The following is a 26,067-nucleotide window of genomic DNA, read 5'->3' as shown; positions in this document are numbered from 1 at the left end:
CTGGATCTGTAAAAGCAGCAAAGAGTCCTGTGGCACCTTATAGACTAACAGACGTATTGCAGCATGAGCTTTCATGGGTGAATACCCACTTCGTCGGATGCGTGTAGTGGAAATTTCCAGGGGCAGGTGTGTGTGTATATGTGAAAGCAAGAAGCAGGCTAGAGATAACGAGGTTAGTTCAATCAGGGAGGATGAGGCCCTCTTCTAGCAGGTGAGGTGATTGAGCCTTCTGGAGATTGATGGATACTGCATCTGGGTCATCTACAAAGAGCATTTGATAGTTTCCCCTGCAAACTGAAAAGAGGTCTAACAAGGATTGTTCTTCATAGAGTTAGTTCAAACTTGGATGCTATGAACTATCTTGAAATATTCATAAATGGGGTGGAGTGGGGGGGGAGAGAAGGTTCAGGGATGTATCTCCAGGTCTTCTACAATCCCTGTCCCTCCCTTTCATTATGAAGGCTGGAGGACAGTCAAACTGGCTGCCAGTACACGTTCAAGCAGCCATGACCAATGATGACTTCAAAAGAGTCACTCCATTAGCCATTCCACAGCACATGTTGTTCCAGGCCCAGCCCTACCCTGGAACACCTCCTGCAACAATGACAGCCTTCATGGACTGAGGATTCCCTCCCTCAGCTGCCTCCTTAAGCTTTCTTTCAGTCCCCATGTGCCACTGCCTCTATTATGTGTAGATGTTCATATGAAAATCTTAGAGTGCATTTATTTTCTCTGCATCAGCCATCATACTCCTTGCTCTCCACTATGGACTTCTGTTGTGTAATTGTCACATTTTTTTCTTCAGCTGCCTGGTTAAAAATGTGTTTTTGTTTTATTATTCCTCTCATACCCTGTGTTAAAATGTGTGCTATGTTTCAAAGCGCTCCTTGTGCAAGCAAATGTTAGAAATCTTTGATTCTCTGTGCAGTGAAATTCTCTGGAGCCATTGTAAGAAAATCCCCTAAGGCAGCTTTCCTGCCTTACAACACAGAGATCTGTATTGTATTAATAAAGACTGAAAAATCCCCTCCAGTTACATCCCTCCGTCTATGAGGTTTTTTTTAAAGTATATTATTAAGAAGTCATACTTTAATTTAGGACCAAATGAAGCTATTACATGGAGAGGGCCACATTCTGATCTGACACCAGTTCAACGCCACAGGAATTCCACTGAATTGGAAGTGTTGCACCAATATACAACTGGAATAATTGAGACCAGAATCAGGCTCAGAATACAAAATAAATAAATACCATGATATAATCAAAGCGGTATGCTGACCTTAGTTCATACGTTATTAATATCAATCTAATTAATTCTCAGACCAGAGAGTACATTTTGCTAGCCCCAAGATTCAGTCTGTCAAAAAATATACACACACAGTTTTCTTTCTTCCACGGATCCAATGTGTTTAATTTTCTCAAAGTCTATTTAAAAAATTGCTGAAGAACTTTTGCAGCCAAATAGGTGGGTTGATTAAGAGCAGAGAAGGGCCTCAGCTGTGAAGTTTGATTTGGAACCAGATCAGAACTTCCCAAAGCATTTGTCTCTGGTATTCCAGTTGAGGATCATTTCTAATTAGAAGTGATGGGTGAAGGTTAGGAGGTTTGATTCAGAGAAGCAACCCAAAGTCTGATGGCCTCTTTAAAGCTTTTCTGAACCTCTGCAGTCTCTACGTTGGGTGGGAAATCTCATGAGTCTTGTACTAGTTACTTCCTGTCTGGCCAGAAATACTGTGTGAAAGGCTGTTTTTAATGGTATTTCAGCACTTCTGCTTTTTGTCCTCCTTGGAATCCAGAAATGCAGAGGAATCAACAACAATTAAAACTAATAGGAAACAAACGATCTTTCCAAAATACCCATTGAGTTCAGTGGCAGTATTAGGTTTAGCAAGAGGGGCAAGATTGGACCCAAAGTTAACAAAATCTCACCAAAGACTGTCTTGCATTTGATTTGAAATTGGAACGAATATCCCAGTCTGTTCTTTCTCTTTCTGTTCTCTATCCCTAGTGATTAGGCAAATCTCAGAGCTCTAACTTAAGGCTTGATCCTCATCTCGTTTACAACACTATAAATAACTACATTGAATTAGTGCATCCTGGGAGAAAGCAGAATCACGTTTAGCAGGAGATTATAATGTCCTCTATATAATAAGGGACATGAAAACTCTTTAGAGAGGTGAACATTAGAACATCTCATGGGCCAGATCCTCTGGTTTGGTATAGTTACTCTGCACTAGATTGCTGGTGTGCTGTGGATGTGAACCAGGTCTAACCAGTCCACGCAAATCACCCCAGTGCAAGGCTGATCTTGTAGTTGTCTCGAACTGACACAATGCAACCTCCTTGCTGTCAGTAGTGAGGAAAAGACAGCATGGTTCAAGAAAAGAGAATGGAGCTGGAATGCCCCTCTGCTGTACCAATCCTGGTCTATATATTTGGTCTATCTGTTGCTATTATGAGCTGGTCTGTTACAGTAGCTCTTGGGCAGTTCTATACCCAGCGTAGAGAGGAAGGTATGTACAGAGAAGGTCCAGGATCAGGGCCATGCAACGGAGAACGTGAAGTCAGCCTTGTTCAGCACCCTTCAACTTAAACTCTGTTAATTTTGCCACACTTATGGATCAAGCGCTATATAGCTATTTGATAGTACTCTTAATGCCCTATCTTTCAATGAGCTTTAAACACATCAGTCTCCCTCACTCTCTGCCCCATCCCTCGCAGACTCTGAACTAGAAATTCTTCTGTGAGCAGGGATTCTGTTACACCGAGAACCTTTCATCAGACTATGTGCCAATTAAATTGTAGACAGTTGCTGTTTTCAGGCAGGAGTGAGCGATGTACACTTCCTGACGCTAAAGATAACAACTGTAAATCAAAACGAGATCTCTTTACATGAGCAGCCTCTGAAAGGGAAGTAGCTAAAGACAATTGATTGCCCTAAGCAAAACTTTAATGCGCTGTCCCCCTCCTGCTCCTTAGAACCGAGGTTCTTAATTGGGGGTGTGGTTGCATGCGGGGTGGGGGGAAGAAACGCATCAGATTTGCAAGGCTTCTGATGGTTCAGTGATAATGGTAGAGGTCCGAGGGAGGGAGGCCAGTGCCAGGTTGCAGCACCACTCACTCAGGTTTGGCCTGGCTACCCTTCATCAGGGGGTTGAGGGGAAGGTGTATGGCTGGACCCAGTCTGAGTGAGTGGCATTGCAACCTGGAGCATGGGGTCACAGCACCACTCAGGCTTGGCCTGCCACTGCAGGGCCTGACCCTTTTGCCTTTAGAAGGAGTCATTTAGAGCATATATAGCACAGAGCATGGAGAGAAAGCAGAGGACTGAGCATCAGGAGGCCTGATTTCTATTCCTGACAGTATCATACATTTCTCTGTAACCCAGGGCAAGCCACTCAGCCTCTTCAGTTAGCAGTTTTAGCCTCTGAAATAGTGTGATAACATTTGCCTGCATCAAGTGGGAGTTTGAGCTTAATTCATGTGTATTTGCAAAGCTTTGTGATACCTTCGGTTGGAGGGTGCTGTGAATAGAGGTTGGCTGTTAGTACTCCAGGTAACAAATGTAATCTTGTCTGTCTTGTCCTCTCTTCCTGACTCAAATGAGAGATTTGAATCCCCATCTACTTCCCACTGAGTGCCTTAATCACCAGATTATAAAATCATTCTCACTCTGTCTCTCTCTGGCCCAATGAATATTTACATATTTATACAAAGGAGAGATTGAATGCAACCCATCCCAGAATGATGCAGATGCTTAGCTGGTAGGCGGGAGAGCTGAGTTTGAGTCCTGCTTCAGAATAGGGATTAAACCGGAGTGTCCCAAATCCCAGTCAAATACCGCTGGGCCAAAGGTCATAAAGGGGGGATGTGCATGCTTTTCAGAGGTTGGCCCCCTGAAAAACTAGTCAGAGCAAATTTGTGTATCATTTTGGGGGGACCAGACAGCATTTTTCAGTAAACAAACGATTTGAAAAATGTTGCCCAGCTCTACTCAGAACATGTGACATTCTTCTAGACGGTTTAGCTGCCCTCTGATTGGATTCTTTTCTTTCTGAAAGGGGTCACCATTCAAAATCATGAACATTTCCTCTTTATGTTCTTTCCTCCCTCAAAGGCCCTGATGTCGGTGATACCTGCTCCAGTGGCAGCGTGGTCCTAATTGCTTCGAGACTCTGGCAGCACTGTTTGTGGTGTTAGCTTGTAGGTCACTGGACAGCTACCCAAGGCACTCCAGATTTGCAGGCCCATATCACAGGTTTGGTTAGTGTGGAAGACTTTGGAGTGAGTATCCATCTTGAGCAGCAGAATTCTCTGGAGGTTTGCAAATCCTTCCAGTGGGAAAGTTTCTTGTGTTATGAATAAAAGCAGAAAATTTTTCTTTTTACTTATTTACTTAATTATTCCCTTTGTATTTAAGACTATGCAGACACACGTAGTAGAAAGATCTCCATAGAATTTCAAGTTGGTTTTCATAAGAATTTAGACACCAACTAATTTCAGTTTGTGGGCAGTTGTCCATAATCTTGATAAATTGAAGTTGTAATTTATGATCCTCAGTCTCTAAACCAAATATATAAAAAGCCAAATTCATTGGCTTCAGTGGAGTGGTACTACACCAGCACTATGTAACTTCTCAGCCATATTTTAACTGTTTGTTTATCTAATTTAACCAATGGTTCTGTTCCAATTCTACGTACTTGAAGTCTATTGTGTAGCGAGTGAATGGTTAAATCCTGAATTTTAGGGACACAACTTACTGTGATGACACTCATTTTATGCCTGTCTGCAAAACCAAAATGTGCACTAGATCTGCTAGATTTCCATTTTTAAGTACCATCTGTATCCCTGTCTTCTTGATTCATAGCACTTTCACAATGTCCTTGATTTTTGGTTTGTGGAGTTTACCTACTACAGTACAGACGGTGGTGCAGTTACTACTTTGCTCTGTACTATACCACATTAAAGATGAGGCAGAAGTTTCTAGAGTTCTTAGAGTCAGCTGGCACTGTGCTGATGGGGCTGCTGAGTTCAGCAGTACATAGACATATTTTTATAATTTGTTTACACAAAGGGCCTTTGTCCGGCAGAGAGAATGATGTAAGCACTTTTTGGGATCCTGTTATTTGCTAAAATGCATGTTGTTCACAGTTACTGTACTGTGTGTACTTAGCATCTTTTTCAGGGATATTTTTAGATATTATGTTCATGACAATTCCTAATGAACAGTCTTAGTAGCCACTAGTTAAGTTAATAACAATCACTCTTTGGATAAATGCACATCTCTTGGTTGTTGGTTAATGGTACTTTACCAAGGGTTAATCACTCACATACCCTTTCTACCAAGAAATTTTAATTGGAAAATCTGAGTATCCTTTTTTTTTTTAAAGCAATTTACCAAACATTTCTACATCCATCTTTGACATCCCTAGCACTAAATTAAATTTCTCATGGGCAAACATGCAGCATATGAATGAATATCTTTCCACTAATTGTACTCCAAAAAATGCTTCATAGATGAAACACACAACAGTCTATATTTATTTATAGTAGAGAAAAATACTCTCTTTGGATATGAATAGCATTATACAATATTATGTAATTAAAAGCAACATGACTAATACATTCCCATGTAGATGTATCACAGTACTAGCCATCAAGTCGAACATATAGAAATAAAAAGATCTGGTTAAAGAAACCACAAATTCCATTGTGGGGGAATGAAGCACTTTGCAAGGTCTCTTTCTCTCGATCCTTTTTTTTTTCTTTTTTTAAAGTCTTGGAACACATAGAAAAATATTAGGTAGATTTGCCTATGGAAGACTTTTTTCCATGGCTAATTCACAGATCAGAGCTGTAGGAAAACTAATCAAAGTTTCAAGGTAAAGCAAAATCCTTTGTTTTAGTTCTAGTGAAGTAAAAGATAGTAAAATAAAATAAGTGTGTTAAGAAAACAGAAGATGAGGTACCATGTTGTAAATATTAGGATGTAGTGTGGTATTCTGGCTCCATTGAAATCAATGGCCCCAGTATTTCACTATTAGGGATTAATCCAAAGCTCAAGTCTTCCTATTGCCTTCAATAGGCTTCAGATCAGGCTCTTAAAGTAAAGCAAAAGTAACCTTTAAAGAAAATGCAGAGCAAGTGAAAACAAATATTTCTTTGCATGGTACAGAGTCACTTCCCATGAGGGTTATGACTGGACTACCTTATTTTTGCCTGATTTGTAAATCTACTGAAACATTGTGGGCATAAAAGCTCAACTCGAATATTACTTGGTTCATTGCCTGTTCAGGAGAGACTGGGAGGAGCAAGAGAGGAGAATATGGGGAAAAATAGAGTGAAAAACAGATACATAAATTATGTGCGTAATGGGAACATGATGATGATGAAGCTGAGAGGGGAGAGAAAAAATGTTAATGGACAACTAAATATGGGGCACATCTATGAATACACAAACTCTATTAGTGTGAGGTTTGAGTGGATGACTTTTTTCATATTAAGAAAATGTGCTTGTTCTTTTTTCATTTGCAACAAATCTTGGTCCTGATTTTGTTATAATAGGGAGTCATTTTCTCAAATTCCTTTTTTTCTGTCTCCCATACAACAACAGAAAATTGATTTATATGGGGCTTTCCACAGCCTTTTGTGGGTTTCCACAGTGCTTTATTTTGTATTATTAAATCTGGCCATCAAAATGTTCCTTTCACTTAGTGTGAAGTCTGTTTTATTTGATAATTCCTTATAGATATGGAGCGGGAGGCCTTGCTGAAGCCTGAGAGATTTTAAAAAATAAATTTAACAGTTGAACTGTGGCTTTGCCACAAGCTCCAAATAAGGAACAGCAATATTTGCACTGTTACAAGTGCAGACCAGGGACCAGACTGTGAGGCATTTTTGTCCTTGGCTCACCTCTGAAGTCATCTGTGCCAACCGTCTATCTGGAATAGATTACTTTTCCCTTGCCTTAACTCTGCCCACCTGCATGGGAGTGAACCTAGTAGATGCTACTCTTCTGCCTGTGTTTGACCCAGAGTTACGGGTAAGCAGCACAGGGAAGGAATAGGGCAAGTTACAACCTGACCCTAATTTAGCCTTGAGCAAGACTCATGAATTCTCCATGGTATCTGGCTCCCCTTTACTTACGGAAGTGGTGGGCAGCATAGGGCCCTGTTTGTCAGCACTTTTGCTTACAAAATACTTCCACCCACTATGAGGGGGGTTCACACTGACAGGAGAGCGCTCTTGCTGACAAGGAGCCGTTTACACTGCCACTTGCTGTGGCAACACTTTTGTCTTGGTGTGTGTGGGGGGGCTTTTTTAAGCACCTGTGAACAACAAAAGTTTTGTCATTCAATTGGCAGTGCAGACAAAGCCTGCATGGATGGGCAAATCAGCATTGAGAGGACGGTGTGGCTTCTAGCCTGTCTCTACCCTCCATGAGCTTACAGTGTGCGTATGCTTGTAATAACATATGCTAGCAAACAGAGATGGTACCTCTGCTTTGTCTCCATGGCAGCAACTCTGAAAAGCTTTGGTAGCAAACAGCTGAAAGGGGCTTAACTATTGTTGTAACCCTTTGAAGATTCTGAGTAGATAATAAAATGTTGAATCACTATTGCTGTTGGTTTGAGGGGAAAGCATCATTAGCCCTCACATATCCTGGAGTGGGAGGTGTTGGTCCAAGCACCAGCATATGCTGTACTGACGTAATTGAAGGCTGAGGAAGAGATAGAGGTGGGATGATTGTGCCAAGAACTGCTGGTTTGTCTCCTGCATTGAACTACTGTCTGTCAGTGGGACTGAGCCAGTGGTGAAACAGCTTATGGGGAGAGACAGTGCCAGTTCCAGAGAACCGGAAAACAGGCTGTTTGTGGTTCCAGTTAAATCACAATATCCAACACTACAGGAGTGGGGCACGTTGGGAAAGCTGTTCCCAGATTAATTCTCTGATCAAGCCACTGCAAACTGTCCATGTGTGTATGCGCAATACAAAAGGCGCACACATGCTTTCCTAGGGCTGCAATGTGCCCTACGTGCCATGAGCCTGGCTTTGGAGAGACTGCTCAGCAGCTGGAATCCAGAGGCATTTTAACTGAGTACCTATAACATAACCCCCTAGCCCAGCCATCCCAACTCCTGTCAAGGACCTAGTATCCGTGGTACGGGTGGGAGAAGGGACTAGGACAGCACCAGGTAGTCGGCAGATGATCGGGACAGAGGGATGGAATTCCTGGTCATAAACAACCGAATGGGACAATGGGAGGACAACATGAGGTGCTCAGCCCATGGCCAACGTATCGGGAGAGTATAGCACTTGACACTGATTACTGTACATTGGTGGGTTACAGTTCTCCTTGCCACCCAACTTAAATCAATTCAGCAAGATGAATTGTTAGTTTCCATGTGGCAATTATGCAAAACTCCATGTTGTCTTTTGAGAATTGTATATAGCCACAAGCATGGTTGTGTCCGCTTCATTTTTGTTTCTCATAAAAAAGGGCAGTGGGAGAGGCACAGGAATGAGGGAGAAAGTGGCCTGGCTAGGGTTAAATGGGTAGCAGAAGGCCTGCACAGTGCTCCTCACTCACTTAATCCTAGGTGGTAAGGCTGCATGCTGGGAGCTGCCATGGGGCAGCAATCTTATGGCACTCTGCTTGCCTGCCTCGCATAAACCAACAATGGGAATGGGCAGAGACAGGGGCAATAGGATACACACAACTTCCATGAAGGGTCTGGAGCCCCTTTTCCAGGCTGTTGCATGAAGTAGAGACTACAGGGCAGTGCACTACAATCCTAAACCTATAGCTGTTGACTACAGAAGAACAAGGGGGACATCATCTGGAATCTGAGGGGTCTGCTTCTGAATTCTGGGTCTGATTCTCGCAACCTTGCATGTTGTTTAGTCACTTACATCAATGTGAAAAGTGGCTGCAAAATGCTACCAAATCAGATAGTGTAAAGCATAAACACTGCACAGCTGGGAGTGACCATGCAACGTGCAAGGCGGTGGAAAATCAGCCTCGATACCTTTTGCTGCTACTATGCCTTAAAGAAGGAGAAAAATTGAATTGACTTTACATACATTCACAGGCATAGTTGTTTGCCATTTGCTTGCTGCAGGTGTTTGGATCTCTGCTAAGCTTGGCCTGGTAATTTGCTAATCTATTTTTACCAGTGGTTTTTTTTTTCTTCTCCTCTTTCACTGGGCCCTCTTGCTGGGAGACAGATTGTGACTGGAGTGGCTTTGTTTTATTTCCACTTTGGGATATTTTGAACTATCATTGCCTCATACCCCATCCCTCCAACCTGAAAGTAAAACACACACACAAAAACCCACCCCTTGGAAAATGGAAGCCCAGGCAAATCTCTTTTGAAATCAAGGTCTCCTGGACTAGGGGAGGCAGCTGCAGCTAGTAAATTATAGGCAGTGCCTGAACTCCCCCCACACATAAGCTATTAACTGTTTAGTGACCACCTGCTACAGTAGATGACACAAATCAAAGAAATACTCTCTAACATCTATACCCCCCTTCTGTGATATCTATGGGAGAGAAACTACAGTGAAAAATGGATGATTTTGTGCCTAGATCTGTAGGTTAGAAAGTCCCTTTGAAGTATTCCAGGAGAACCTAAGCCTATGACCTGTGAATAATGCATTCCATGGATTTAAGAGTGAAATGGGATCAGTTAAGCTTGTCTCCTCTGCAGTGATTCAGGGGAACACTTTGGTCCCAATCCAGCACAGCACTTAAAACCAGTGATTATCTTTAAGCCTGTGAGTAGTCCCACTGAACTCAATAATGCATTGATTTACAGGATCTGGGCCAGGCTCTATCTTAAATACATACAACATTATCGGTATGCTTCATGGCTGAGAACTGGTATGTTTCCAGATGTGTCTCATTCAGTACAACAGAGATAGCAGAAGTCTGACTCTTTGAAAGATGGTTTTGCCCAAATTGGTGCCTAGATGACTGCTTTAGCCTTCAAAAGAGTTCTTTAGAAGGCATTCAGGCGAGTTTCTTTGATTACAAAGATGCAAGAAAATAATCCTAGAAGAAAAATCTTCTATTCAACAGGACAAGACAGGAAAAGCAGCAGATTCCTTCAGTGAAAACACATGAAAACTCACCTTTTTGCCTGAATGTTGTAGTTTTGATTGGTTACTATCTGGTACTTGTATTGACTGCACGATTTTTAATCATATAGTAGCAGGAGATAAGTGATTTGATTGTATTTTTCTAGCTCTTAAATGTCTCTCTGTTACACCACTATCTTCTGGATGAACACGTTCTTTCTTTGTCATTTTGTAATGTAATATGGACTCCCAAGCTGGCTTGTAATGTATCACTTCTCAGGGTTTTACCTTATGAGGCACTGTGAAAGTTGTTTATTATGGGTTAGCAAATATTAATTAAATGAAATTGTGAAAAGAATAGATAATGTGAAGATTAAACCATGGCAGCATGAGCAACGGTCTACCCTGCAATAACACTTTCTGAAAGAGAAAAAGGAGTAAGCTGATTTAAATTGACCCTTTTTCCGTTGACTTCAATTGAGTTATAACAAATAGGATCAGCTTCTCTGCTGGTACAACTTATGTATGAAACATATGAGACTGAGCAAAAGTATCCTTGCTGGTAGAACCTACAGTACTACTATGTGGTGCTTTTCCTCTTCAAAATGTCTTGCTAACAGTAATGAACTAATCCCCACCTGTAATGTAAGTATTATTATCCTTATAGTACAAATGAGTCTGAAGCACAGAGGTTTAGGGAAAACTCCTGCCCCCGCAGCATGGACCTACAAAGCCCGGAAAGGTCAGAAGTAGATTGGTGAAAGGGCAAATGCCATTAAGAAGCTGTTTGCTCTCTGTGCCAATGAAGTATGGTGGATTCAAAGCAGTCTGGAGGGAGTGCTTGGAGGGCAGGCCCGGAGAAGTGAGCCTATGATCTGTAGGTCCTCAAAATACACAGATCAGCAGTGGAAAACCCCAGTGCAGAAATAGCTCTGCATCAGCTCCGTGGCTGAGCACCAGATTGGAAAGAGGTACCAATCCTGTGTAGGTGCCTTCCCCCATCCCCACCATAAAATCTATTGACTGCCTTTGTGCAGGGGATGAAAATGTAACCCTAAGTGACCTTCCCAAGCTCATGGAAGGAACTGATGTCAAAGCCAGGTTTAAAGCTCAGTACTGAGACCACACCTCATTTTTCATCAAGTCATGTTACAACAAGCCTAAATACACTTACCAGGTCCTCATTTTAGGCTCGTTCAGTAGTAGCAGATATAAAATGCAGGAGCTCAGTGCCTACCTGTCCTTTGAAGAAAGCTGTTGATCATGGTTAAATGGGAGAAAGTAAAACAGAGATTACAATGTGGCTACTGCTGCCTCCCTATTTAAGTTCAAGAGTGTGATTAAGGAAACGAACGCCCTCACCTTGTACAGTAGCAAAAAGTTGCACCAGGAGTAATTAATCTTCCAATGGATGGATGAAAGGATATAACAGGTCAGCAAGTGGACAGGGCAGGTACAGGACATTTTCAGGGACTAACTTCTGTACTACTTCAGGATGCAGGAAACAGAAGGTCAGTGCATCAGTTTAGTAAATCTGTCATACAGCCCATCAGCATTGATTTGTTTGGTTGCTTCACTTTCTGAGGTGAATGGTGCCGGATTGCTTAGTCTCAGAGAGTTGTTAATAAAATGAAACAATACCATCTTAAACACTACAAAATGATCATCAACAGAAGCAAACAGTGATGACCGGGATGGGAAATGACATTTATGCCAAATAATAACCAAATATCTGACTCTTTTCACATGAGCACCACAAAGTGCTTCATAAACATTAATGAATGACTGCTGGGATTTTTGCCAAAGGCAAAAATGAATCAAAACAATGGTTTCTCCATCCCCTGCAGCCTGCATCTCTGTCTACCTTGATATTCCGGGCTAAATCCTCCATGGGTTGTAAAGGACTGCAACTCCATTGGCCCCATGGTGAGGGTGGGCAGGGGAGAAGGAGTTGTGTGGAAATTGCAGAGTTCATCTTCAACAAGAAGTTTATGTGCCTGTAAAACATTTCACAGGAAGCCCAGCTTGATTTGTTTTTTAACCCAGTCCCAGCCCAGGTTTTTGTGGCATTGGGTCTAGTAATGAATATTTTGGTTAGCTTTGTCTTGGATATAATATAATACACCGCTACCTTGATATAACAGTGTCCTCGGGAGCCAAAAAATCTTACCACTTTATGGGTGAAACCACGTTATATTGAACTTGTTTTGATCCACTGGAGTGTGCAGCACCCCCCGCGCCCTCAGAGCAGTGCTTTACCACATTATATCCAAATTTGTGTTCTATTGGATCGCGTTATATCAGGATAGGTGTAGGGGTGTGTGTGTGTGTGTGTGTGTAGGTGTAGAGGGGTGTGTGTGTGTGTGTGTATATATATATATATATAATGTGCAGGGATTGATGAGATTATCCTTTTGTATCATGACTGATCATTACTGGAGGGTGCATATGTGGCAGTATTTTTATGTATTTTCACTGGAAAGCTCTGGCAGTCCCTGTGGCAGCTGGTGTAAAGGAGCATCTTCGTTTATGGTGTGCCAAATTCAACCCACATGCAACTCCATTGAACTGATATACCCTTCCTTCTCAGTTGCTTCTCCTAATAAATATATATTACAAAACTTTTTATTAAGGAAAAGTTACAACAAAACATACCATATCGTACATTACTTATTACATATTCAGAATCAGTTTAATATTCAAACAACCTGACTAAAGGTCCTGGCTTGCTGTCTGGAGAGCCCTCTTCCTCTGAGTATGCTAAATAGGGTGACCAGATTTTTAAATACCCATCCCCTTTTTTGGTGCCTTTCTTGCACATGTACTTGGTGCAAAAGCTTTTTTCCATTACAAAGATGCTCTATATTTTACTATATCACAATTCCACAGCAAGACAAGTTGCATTTTTCAAATGTGCAATACAAAGTCTTGCTGCTAACAACAAAAAAGAAATTAATTTGTCGTTCTGTTTAAAATGTAGATCCTTTACTGGAGCATTGACTAAACACATCAGGGGATATCAGGGCAGCTGGCATTTTGTTATAAATGAAACTCTTTAATATTTTTCTCCCCAAACTGTCTAATTCTTGGACACAAACACTACAAGTGTACGTGATGTTCCCCTTCCCCTGCAACCCCTCCAATAGAGCACCGTATTCTTTCCTTACTCCTCACATTTCTTTCTTTACCCAGCTCTTGGCTTTCTGCCTTGTTTCATGCTTCTCATATGCCTGGAACAAGCCTGGTATCATTCTTCCAGGCACACACTTTCTCTCTCTGCTTCTTCAGAGCAAACCCAGTTCTCCAAGTCTCCCCATTCTTATCTTCAGTTGTCCCCATCTCTTGTATTGTTCTATTGTGTCTTATTTAGCTTGTGAACTCTTTAAGGTTGGGAAAGTACCTTTTTCTATGTATCTAACAATGTAAACCTAGGGCACTATGCTAATTATTATTTCCAGAGATGAATCTAGCCTCTTATTTATATACCAGAAGATATTCCAGCTCTGTAATATCTCCATTGTCCAGCTGGTTCCCCTACAAGTCAACAGAACATACAGCCAAGTCTAAAGGGCTCATCATGGTCATGTTCTTTCTGAGTTCGAATTAATGCCAATTGCCAAGTTGTTTTGCAAGTGTCATTACTTAGTTTAGTTCTTTAAAGTTCCTTCATTTCTGAGCAGTTCTAAAGCACTAGATAATGCCTGCATTTGCAATAGCAGCCCTGGCCTGATTAAGGTTTTGAGCTTGAATTTTGCAGGCAGTAAGCAAATCCCTAGTACCAGGTCAAAAAAGGCCAGTTTGTAAAAAGTGCTGGACTAATGTACATCATACAGTTTTGAAGGCTCTGAGCTCTTAGGTGCATTTCCAGGCCCTAATCTGATAGGCAACTGAGAATAGCTTCATAAATCCTTTAAGTATCCAAGCTGCACGTGCTTCCTTCTCTTCTAACACTCCTATCTTGCATTGCTGAAGCTTGTGTCAGTGTGTGATTTGTCTAATCCCATTTCTAACAACCTGCTGCCCTTCATTGTGTATTAGCAGCATGAAAAGGAATAGACGAGGCCACTTGCAAAAGGTCTGACCCTGGGCACTCTGAGAGACTTTTGCATCCAAATCAGAAACCTGGATAAGTTACAGGAATGTCTAGACACATCTGGCATAAATACTCTTTTCTTCCTAAAATGAGATAGCTAGAGATGCTGAAACACCAAGGTGTTTCATTAGTTTTACTTGACTTACCGTGTCCTCAGTTACACACTCTACTCTCTGTGCTTCAGACCTTGGTCCAGACTCACGTGGGATCTCCAGGTGGTCTAATGTAAACCCCCTCTTACACTCATCTACTTGCATCCATTCTTCCTATGCTGAATGGAGTCTAACAGCTTGTGTTCATTTGGGATGCCTGTACCCAGGTAGCTACGCCTGCACAAATGTCAATGAAGATAACTTGCACCAGTATAAATTGGGGCTTACGTCAGTGTAATATACATAGTTTCAAACTAGGTAGGTGATGGTCACACTGGTGCAAAGTCCAGTTTATACCAGTCTCTCTACACTGCAAAGTGTGTGCTGGTGTAGCTACATTGGTGCAAAAATCCTTAGTGTAGACAGGCCCATGGTTAGTGTAATGTATATGCTGAAAAGTCAAAAGAAAGTGTAAATTAAAGTGGCCCCTATTCCATTTTAACTGTTACAGCCTGCATACATGTTGAAATGCCTGTTTTAAATCATTTTAGACTCCCCCAGGGCCTACTTACACTTAACTGTGCTTATATCAACCATACACCACCTTAGGTACCACATCTGAATTTGGTATTGGGTGGGTGGGCAGACAGAGCGCACACATGGCGGCGGCGGCTGCTGTAGGAGAGATACAGCAGGCCAACAGCCTGAACTCTGGGCTGCGAGCCTGCTCCAGGAGGTATCTGAGGATCAGCCAGAGCCCAAAGGGAAGGAGATGCCTTGATCAGTGGCTGAGGACTGATGCTAGGGACTGTTCATTTGCTGATAAAGGTGATTGTTTGTTACTGATAGTCGTGCTGGAGTGATTTCTGGGTGAATTCCTGCCTCCCCAGATGCTGTAGGAAGGCTCTCTGGCCAAAGGCAAGGGGAGAGAGTTTGGAACAAACTACCAGAGAGGGGAGCCCCCACCTCACTCAGATGGCTGGAATTCTGGTAAAGGCAAGTTAAGTGAAAGGGCCCAATGTGCAGCTACGGGAAAGGGGGGAAAACAGAGGGCTGCGGTGGATGAAAAGCTGCAGCTGCAGAATAAAAACGAGCTTGATTATGTGGGAGAGGCAGCATGGGCCAGTGGCTTGAGCGCAGGTTGGACTTGTAATCAAGAGACCTGAGTTCTTCTACTAACATGCTGTGTGACCTTGAGCATTTTCGCTCTGGTTTTCCTCTGCTACCCTGCATCAGTCTTAGACTGTAAGTTCTTTAGCCCAGGGCCTGTCTCTTACTATGTGTTGGTACAAAGGGGTCCTGACCTCAGTGGCGGTCCTCTACTACCTGATGCTACTGTAATGCAAAATAATAAATAATTTCAATAATAGATGTGGGATCTCCCATGTCATCGGGTTTGAAGTGATAGTGCAGAAGCTTGTTGGAATCCTACAACTCAGAAGCAAGGGAGAAAACACTGCACCATTTCAGAGGCCGGGACCTGCCCTCTCTTAGTGCTTCACGGATCCATTTCCAGAGCCAAGCATGTTGCCTTTTAAAACTCTGACTGGGGAAGAGCCCCGATTTCACCATAGGTGTGAATACACCATGGATTATAAATTCTTGCACTCCTTTAAATGTAATCAGTGTTGTTTAAGCAAGATGTCCAAATCACTTGTGTGTGTTGGGGGAGGGCAGTCAAAGAAATACGGTGAAATAAAGGAGGGAATGACCTCTAGTCCTATTAAAATGCACTGACCTAATTTAACTGATGGATCTCTGGATTTACAGGGGCTGCCCACAGAATAGACTGGCACTGACCAGATTAACTGCAATTATTTGGGATTTACAGAGACTGTTTGCAGAATAAACTGGCACTGAGCAGATTAACTAACTGAAATAATTTGGGATTCAGGCAGACTTCCCACAGCAAACAGACTGACACAAACAAAATTAAGAGAGGAGTAGGGAAAATAAAGTTGTCTGCTTATTCAGCTCCGTTAAAATATCTATATTCTGTTCTTTCACAGGCACTGAAACTATCCACTATTTTACTCCCAAACACATAAAAGGGACTAAGGGCTTGATTGATCCTCACAGTTTTTGCCATAATCCAGTATAAGAAGAAAGTAATTAAGAGATGGGTTTACTTCAGTGTACTTGAAATCTTTTGATTTTTATTTGTTGTTGTTGTTGTCCTTGGAAACATTAAACACACCCTGCTCCCTTGCCTGCACTCACGAAATGATGCTACTTTTGCTTAGAGAACACATTATCATCATCCTGATTTATGACCTGTGACCAATTAGGAGCCTGTTGCTAGAGCCTGCGGTTGAGATCAAAAGAGCCATGTGGAAAACCAAAGGCAAGGGGTAGATGGTGCAGATTCAGCATCACCGCTGAGTAGTTTTGTAAGCACCGCTGCTGTCATTCTGTAGCTTACAATAATGCTTGTAAATTCTATAGCACAGTCCACCTGAAAATCTCTAAGTGCTTTACCAATAACAATGAATTGAACTGCACAAGAGCACCCCCCCCATGAGAGAGGTACAGACACACAGAGAAATTAAAACTAACATTTTCATAAGTGACCTCTAATTACTGGTGCTTCAGTTTTCAAGTGCCCACTTTCAGATACCTAGGACCTGAATTTCAGAGATGCTGTGCACCAGCAGCTCCCACTGACTTTGACTGAAGATGTAGATGATCAGTGCTTCTGTAAATCAGATCTTTAAAGCTAGGGACCCTAAAGATGGGGCTCCAAAAATCTGTGGCTATTTTTGGCCCAAGTAATTTTGCCAGGGTCACACAGGGGCAGGGCCGGTGCAACCCATTAGGTGACCTAGGCACTAACATTTGGGGGCCGGCGGCCGCCCCGGTCATTGGCGGTATTTTGTGGACGGGACCTTCCGCCGCCTCAGTTGGGGGCGGGCCCTTCCGCCGTCTAGGGCGCCAAAAAAGCTGGTGGCGCTCCTGCACACGGGAATTAGGCCTAGATCCTCAAAGGTACCTAACTCCTTGACCACTGAGCCTTAGTGACAGACCTAGGAACAGAAACCCCACCCACCAGCACAAGGACTGTGCTCTAACCATGTGGTTCCTGCACGAGGAGATCTGGATTCAACCCTCTGCTCGTAGACTTTTTCTGACCTTGAGCCAATTACTTGATCTGTCCTGTACCCCAGTTTCCCCATCTGCAAAATGGGGATAATAATACTTCAGTTTCCCCATCCTTTGGCAGTCTGATCAATTTAGGCTGTAAGCTCTTTAGGGCAGAGGCTGCATATTCCTGATAGCACATTGTAAATGTTGCTGAAACACACACAAAGAACTCAAAACATACAGTGGAGCAAAGGTTTTAATAAGCACCTAAAATCTGAACGCTTATCCCCATTAGGTCTACAAAGCCAAACTGGAAATCACACAAGAATTAGTTGTCTTATAAGATTGCTGACAGGGCTGTGAATACCATAGACCAAGGAGCGATTGTCCATTTACACCAGCTGAGTATCTAGCCCCATGAGGAAGCCTTTCTTGAAGTAGATTGGTTCTTTGGAACTGAACCAAGAAACACAGACAAGCAAAAATGGGCCGAGGAGGGGATTTACTTTTTATGAGCCTCAAATAAAAGACCCATGCTGGTTCATTGAAGGTTTGAGGTGGTTTTTATTTTATTTTCGTAGGTTTTCATAACATATTCATATCCATGGCATCTGAGGACCTAGTGAAGTGGATTGGTTGATTCATATTTAACAATAGCTGTACATCCCTTCATAGTTTCTCACTGGATCTTTTTAGATGGGAAGGAAGGGATCTTTCTCTGCAATGCAAAATCTCTAAAATTCCTCTGTTTGCACGGTTTGATTGAATTGAGTTATGGAAGGGGGGAAAGAACGTTTGAAACAATGTCACAGACAAATCCTGCAGTTGTCACTCAGGCAAAACTTCCATTTACTTCAATGCTTTATAAAGCCACAGGTAGATTAATAACAGTGCCTTAAAAACATTCAGTGGTTTGAGCATTGGCCTTGGTCCTGCTAGTGAAGGCAGGGGCTGGACTCGATGACCTTTATCTCCTAGCTAGAGCTAAACCACCCACAGTACTTCAGGGAGACCACAAGAAGCACTACAATAGATATAAATCACTGCCATACCGTATATAGAGAGATAATGTGGAAGTAGAAAATAACAGATGTGTGTCAAAAAGAGAACCTACTTAGATACCCTTCCTATATTGCTGTTCTACAGAAGACATCTATTTAATGCTTCACATATTGGAAGGATACCATGCTGCCATCTAGTGTGTGCAGAAAATGCTGATCCTGTTTGATGTACACGAACAATAGCAATAGAAAGTGTGTCTTTGCAAAAGAGACATTTGTATCTTTTTCAAAATATTGGTGATACTATTAAGCAGTTTAGGCAAATGGGTTCTTTGGGTTGGTTTAATTGATTGATTGATTGAATTAATTCATAGATTCCAATGCCAGAAGGGACCATTGTGATTATTTAGTTTGACCTCCTGTATAACACAGGCCATAGAACTTCCCCGAAATAATAATTAGAGCAGATCTTTTAGAGAAACATCCAATCTTTATTTTAAAAAATGTCAGTGATGGAGAATCAGGTTAGGCCTACAACTGAAAACTTAATTTACACATGCAGTTATGATTTTGTGCATGATTTCATAATTATGCACATGTGAATGTCCAAAGCTGGATATTTGCATAAAGCCCCTTTTGTGCATGTATATTCACAGCAATGTGCCCATAATGGTTGGTCCTAATCATAGGTAGGTATGTGTATGTGTAATTTGTTTGAAAATCTGGGCCCCTATCTGTAATTTACTAGCTCTAGTTGTTAAGAGTATATATTTTTGTTAAATTAATTTAAGTGATAGAGTTAATCACATTTTTGTTTGGGTGGAAACACCATCCTGAAGTGAGTTTTGTGCTGTATTAACTTTTACCCCTGTTTTTCGTTCTAAATGTTTTTTGCTTATTTTTAGATGCAAATCTAAAGTGTGAACTAGAAGTAGTAATGGGAGCAGATGGATGGGTCTGTTCTACTACACCAGGGCAAAATATGTAATTCTTTGCTTTTGCAAATGGGGGGAAAGGTGCAAGTTTTTTCGAAACCAGCTTCTTCAGGTTTCAAAATGTTCATCTGCATCTTTCTTCAAAGTCACTGGAAGTTTTGCATCTCCGATCCCACAAACACTTAGATCGTTTACCCTTTGTGAGCGGACTACTGTGTGAAAACACATCCTTGAGAAGGCATGTCATGGGTGAAACTACAGTATGGTAATCTGCAGAAAGACTTCAGAGGGTGAGTAATTTAGTAACCTCTTTCTGAGTATAAGAGCCTATTTTAAAGTTCTAAATGGCACCATAAATGTAGTCAGGCATATATTTCCATACTGATACTGGATAATAAACACAGTAGGAGTCTAAAGTACCTTGAGGGACATCCTACTGTGCTTATTATCCTGTACTTCTCCACTAATTACTAGAGCCTAAACTTTAATACTCATGTATTTGTTTACCTACCACTTTATCAGCTGCCGTATCGTAGCTTTTCTATGACTGCACCTATGTTGCTGCGTTTTCCTTTCAGAATGGTCTCCAATATTTTGGTTACCCTCTGGCCTTCCTCTCATGTATCATACAGTATGCATTGCTGTGCATTCAGAGAGACCTGCCCCATTGTCCCTGCCAAACCTTGGCTCAGTTTGTGAGTTCAGTGCCTTGCTGTGTGACTCATTTCCTCATGTTCATAGGCAGGGTAAATGTCAATAAGGAAGAGATTAGGTGAAGGTGGTAAAGAGAACGGCATGTTGTTATTGGCTGAATATTCAAAGGAACTTAAGCACTCAATTCCCATTTAATTCTCCACCTGTTATTTCTGATGCTTTTGCTCATTTACTCAGTATATTTTCATTAATGATAGCTGAACTACTTCAACAACAACAACAACAACAAACACTACCCCAGCCCTGTCCCCCAAACGGTACCAAAGATTCAGAAAAGTGCTTCCATTCACTGAGCTTCCCTGGCCCCCTGTACACTAACACCCTCTCTGACCTCCAAAAGATCATGACTTCCAGTTCTCTCCAGCAGACCCTTAAATGTCAACTCCTTCTTGTGTTCAAGCAAATTTCCTGGCATACAATTCCTGTTCCCCTGGCCTGTCTACACAGCAATTAGACACCCGTGGCTGGCCCATGGTAGCCAACTCAGCCTTGTGGGGCTCTGGCTGCTGGGCTGTTTCATTCCTGTGTAGATTGGGCTGGAGCCTGGGCTCTAGGACCCTGTGGGATAGGATGGTCTCAGAGCTCCGGCTCCAGCCCAAGCAATGAAACAGCCCTGCAGCCCGAGAGCCACGAGTCTCAGTCAGCTGGCATGGGCCAGCCGTGGTTTTGTCTTTGCAGTGTAAACATACCCTAAGTGATATCCCTACCCTCATGTCTAATAGGGCTATACTAGTCTTGCTGGGCTCTAGCAGGTGTTTTCAAAGCTGGTGTGCTCCAGGACTTTCCCATGGCAGAGGTACATCTTTATTCTCCCCATATTTTGGGCTGTGCCATGGCATATCTGGCAGGGCCAGCTCCAGACCCCAGCGCGCCAAGCGCGCGCTTGGGGCGGCATTTTGCCAGCAGGGCGGCAGGCGGCTCCAGCGAACCTTCCGCAGTCATGCCTGCGGGAGGTGCACCGGAGCCGCGGGACCAGCGGACCTCCCGCAGGCGTGACTGCGGAGGATTCGCTGGTCCCGTGGCTTGGGTGGACCTCCCGCAGGCATGACTGCGGAAGGTTCGCCGGAGCCGCCTGCCGCCCTCCCAGCGCAGCCTCCCTGCTTTGGGCGGCCAAATTCCTAGAGCCGCCCCTGATATCTGGTCCCTGGGGCAAGTTAGTGGAGCCCTGAGGCTCTTCCAACTTATGCTCGGTTTCCTTGACCTCTCCTAGGTGGTGGGGACCCGAGTAAAACTGATTCACATCAGCACTCCAGCCATGAGCCCCTACCTCCATGGCCTACACCTACATGCTCCCTCCCTACTGCTGTTGTAGCAGCTCTACAAACCTCAGGGGAGTGGGAGTGGGGCTATTCCCTGGCGACTCTTTCTGACTTCTTTATGCTGCCAGACCAACATACAGGGGCTGAGCAGCAATGGAAAATCAGCCCCAGGGATTCCACTCAGAGGCAAATTACCATCCATGAACCATAGTCCATCGGCCTGACTCTACAAACAGCCTTGCTGCAATGAGCGGGACTACTCGCAGAGTACGGTACCCGCTGAGGGTAAGGGGAACAGAATCTGGCCGTGAATGAGATGAACATACCCAATGTTAACAAGAGACAGACAGGAGCACACGTGAGCTGACCCCACTTTTAACAGTGTTTCCTGAAACATGGTGAATTTTGCAGTGCAGATGGGTCGCAATTGGTGTGTCCTTCATCACTGGAGCCTTCCTAGGCATTTCTTATGAATTGCAAGCCATTCTGTGGGAAGACCGAGGTTGATTTTCTTCAGGCAAACTTCCTTTAGGCAGGTATTCAGGGCCTGTTTTATGAGCCTGACCTATATTGGTACAGTGCCAAACACACACATCCCGCTGGTGCTCAAATAGCAAACATATATAAACCTATAGGTATAGATACATATAGAGAACACACATGCAGAGGGCCTTATCGTCAGAAGGCTGAGCACCCTCATCTCTAGTAAAGCCAATAAGAACTGTAGGGGGGCTCAGCACCACTGGAGAAACAGGTCCCTATTGGGTTGAATTCCCCACTGCAGGAGCAGCTGCAGCTACATGGGCTTCAGTGGTGTTGCCTCCCCTTCATTTGCTCCATTGGCTGGCTGTGATGGAAATAGCTGTAAATCATTGCCAAAGGACAAAAATAGCTCCTGACATTGTGATATGTTGCCTGCAGCCAAAGACACAATTGAAGGAAGTACGGTAACTTTTTCTATTTGGATAGTCTGTTCTATTGCTGTTGCTTTGGGAGACAGTACGTATTTGCACTGTTTATAGTTAGGGGACTTCTCTACCTGGTGAGAGCAAGTTCCATGGTCTCCTTAATCCTTGTAGGTGCAGTCTTTGGAAGACTGGGCAGGTTCTGAATCAGCTTTTCGGGGGAGGGCAGTGGAGGTTGTGTAGCTGGAATCATTTTTGTTTTAGGGATTGGACAGGCCCTAGGCCCTTTGATTTCTCTAGGAGCAGTTGTGGGCTGATGATTGAGCCGACTTCTGCGTAGTTATATCCAGAGAGTGCAGTTGTCTTGGGGGTGGGAGGGTGTGTGAGTGAGAGTTGGAATCCATACTTAGGGGAGAGATTCCACAGGAAGGAGACACTGGAGCCAGCCAGTTTGTGTCTCCACTGAGAGCTTTCAGGAGGGCTTTCCTCTTTGCAGAGAGATCTTGGGGCCAGATATTTCCTTTGAGACATTAGGCCAATTCTGGTTATGCAGCAGAGTTGTGGTACAGTAATCAGAGTCATAGTACCAAAGATTTCTGTCTACCAGCACTAGCTTTCTTTTACTACTAGCACAGATCTCTTCCCAGGTTAGAGGGAAACATGCATTTCTGATGTACATAAATGCCTCTCACCTGTGCTGTTGTCTCGCTTGCTGGAGCAATGGCATACTAACCCCACATTGTGGAGCACTGCTAAATACTTGCTGCATTTCACAGACTTTGGCTGCATTTCAATAGTGGATAAGAGCCATTCCTGCATGTAGTTCCTAGCGTGCTTCAGGACCATTTGGGACACCAGGTGGTACATAAATATACATTGATATCAGTAACAACAGTAGGAAAATACTGTAATTTTATAAAATAACAATATGGAACAATGTTGTGCGGAGGACCAACTCTTTGGTGGTTTCTAGTTGGTCCTTGTTGGCTGTTGTCCTTCATTTGGCAGACAGCATACTGCTGCATGGCACCTAGAAGTGCTAATTTAGCTGACAAAATTCAAAGCATTCAAGTCCAATAAATTGGATTATCACCCTTTTGTTGGATTAAGATGAATGACTTTCCACATTTTTGGCCTGTTAACTTTGGCTGTGCTTGAATCCTGTGAACTCTGTTTCTGATAACCATATTAAAAAGAGGGATACGTGGAAAAAGATTGAAATGGAAATACATAATCAACAAATTACTTTCTAGATGGTTTTGTTTTGTCTCCGAACTCTGAATCCCTCTGTAATTGCCTTCATTACTCTTGACCTGAGAAGTGAATTCAAAAGGCAATTTAAAAAGAGATTAATAAAAGGATTTATGAGGAAGAGAAAGTATTACAAATAATTTTCATGTCTGTCCTGCATAAGTTCAATAAAGTTTTCCATGAGGTAGACAGGATTACTGAATAGCTGGAACTCTGGCTTTGGCTAAATCATAATGCATACTTGCTGAATCTCTTTACTTAGCAGAGAGAGGGTCTGGGCTTTTCATTTGCAATTTCATCTGTACTTTCCAAACAAATCCCCTGTTTGAAATCTGTTCATTGCTCTTTTAGTTTGTAGTGCTGTAAATATACTTTCCATTGCCAAACTTAAATCACTGAAAAGTGGTACAAAGCCATAAAAACACAGTTTTAAATCCGCAAACCGCATGGCCTGAAAAATATATCCAGGGTCTTAATTTTTTAACAATGTATTGTCAAACAGTGATGATATTCTGCCAGAGGCAGACAAAGCTGAGCCCCTGGAGTTAAAGTCCTAGTATTTCTAATGATTGGTGGGCCTGAACCAAAGCCCCTTGAAGTCAGTGTCAGTCCTTCCATTAACTTCAGTGGAGATTGGATCAGGCCCGATATGGTAGAGGCCCCAGGCCAACAACTATTGATGTTATGCCCAGTTACAGGGCCCAAACCCGTAGTTATCTGTGTAGTCTTTACTCATAGGAGTAGTTCCATTGATCTCATGTGGACTTGCAGTGTAAATTAGGACCATTTGAATCCTAAGACCACACCTACTGCTGATCTTTTAGCACCCCACTAGATGACTCCCCCAAATTGATATATTGCAGTCTATTATTACTCTTTGTTTGCAGTCTGTTCTGATGGTTTCTTTGACTGTTTTTCAAATATGATTTCATCTGCCACTGCTTCAAATGCTTTGCTAAGGCCTGAATGTATTGCATTTACTCTGGTCACCCCAGGTAAGACTGTGACTGGTAATCATGACTGTATTTAACATGGTTACACCCAGGAGTGTAAGGGGGCATTGAGATATATCTTGCTTTCCTGTCCACCATCCCCACATCACTGACCTGTATGTGGGAAGGAAAGCAGGTTGGTACAGAGGGGCAAATTTGCTCTTGGTATTCACCAGATTACTTCCCCATGGAGCCAGGAGGGAACCAGGAAAGCAGTTATGACTGTCAGACCTCCAGAATGACTCTTATTCAGACTGAAACACAAAGTTTCAATCTTGTCCTAAATTTACATTCAGTCAAATGAGAGAAAGTGACCAGTTTTTTCATTGTCTTTATAAAACCCCTGGCCAGTATTTTCAAAACTCAGTGCTTAAAATGAGGGAATAGGAAGTCCATGAATGTCATAGGTCATAAGCACATTTGAAAACCAGGTCACTTATTAAGGGAACTATATATGGATATAAATGCCCAGCTTGGGAAATGTTGGCCTAGGCTAGTACTAGCTTATAGATTGTTTATTGGCCAGATTGTCAGCCCTGATGGGGAGTCCCTCATTAAGGCTGTCTTCATCGGGAACCTGAGACTAGCATAAAGATGCCACAAACTCCCACCACTCATTGTAGGAAGCATATCAGGTCAGGGATGGTGTGAGGAGGGGGCTGGCCAGGCAAGATGGAGCAGAATACACAGCATTGCCTAGACCACTAAATTATCCTGGGGACTATTCTGCCCCTGGTCTGGCTGAGAATCAGAGGTGTGAAACCTCCACCCCAAATCCATCAGCTTGGAACAGTTCACGACCGAGTCCCAGATGTCTATGGATTATTTTTCTTTTTATATTCTTTCCATTATCTTAATAGGCCTGGAACTTTGTCTGATCAGTTTTCAAAGTTAGGTGTGTGCAAAGCAAAGGTATGACACACAATTCTTAAAAACCTGAAAGCTTTAAGCATTGTAAATTTCAGGACTGAGCCCAAAACAGTATTGGTGCTCCTTCTTCCCTCACCCACCCCGTGTTCCCCCCCCCAAAGGAAATATTCCTATCATGGAACCAAATTCCATTTTCCATCTGACTGGAGTATGAGTTGTATGTTTACCACAGGGTAGAATCTGGCTTATGATATGTAGAGGGTTCTCAATAGCCCATTCATGAGCATAGTTATCTGTCATGGCACTTTGATCAAACACGCTATTGAACCAGTTGAAATCTTAATTTCTTCTCAGCAGAATAAAGTCACCCCTATTAACATCCTTGCTTCCCCGCAAAAGCTACTTTTAAAAGGATGGTCCTGTCCTCCCGTAATCCAGTCTTTGTGTGTGATTTTAGTTCCCGAAGTGCCTAAAGGAGTAAGCTTTTCATTAGGATATGCTACAGAAGCAAATGTCAGAGTTATTATTAGTACTTATGTAATGCCAACCCACATGGGGGCGCCAGCAGTGGAGATCAATCCTGGGAACTCTGGAGCTAAATGAATGAGCCTCTACTGCAGGGGTGGCCAACCTGTGGCTCCGCCCCTGAGCCTGCCATGCCATGTCTCCTCCCCCTCGCCCCCCAGAGCCTCTTGCATGCCACAAAACAGCTGATCAGGAGGTGCGGGGCGGAAGGGGGAGGCGCTGATTGCCAGGGCTGCCGGTGGGCAGGAGGCACTGGGAGTGGGGAGGG

General features: G+C 43.0%; 1 long non-coding RNA gene across 1 annotated transcript in view; it reads left to right on the top strand.

The window, feature by feature from the left end:
• LOC120408351 overlaps positions 1-26,067 on the top strand; it is a 72,494-nt gene that overhangs the window by 7,476 nt on the left and 38,951 nt on the right. The window contains exon 2 of the long non-coding RNA XR_005600635.1: positions 19,430-19,573. This is a non-coding gene — a long non-coding RNA (uncharacterized LOC120408351). The remainder of the gene's footprint in view (positions 1-19,429; positions 19,574-26,067) is intronic.

The sequence above is a fragment of the Mauremys reevesii genome, linkage group 6 (assembly GCF_016161935.1).
Source record: "Mauremys reevesii isolate NIE-2019 linkage group 6, ASM1616193v1, whole genome shotgun sequence".
Taxonomy (NCBI): Eukaryota; Metazoa; Chordata; order Testudines; family Geoemydidae; genus Mauremys; species Mauremys reevesii.
This window is presented reverse-complemented; position numbering and strand designations above follow the sequence as displayed.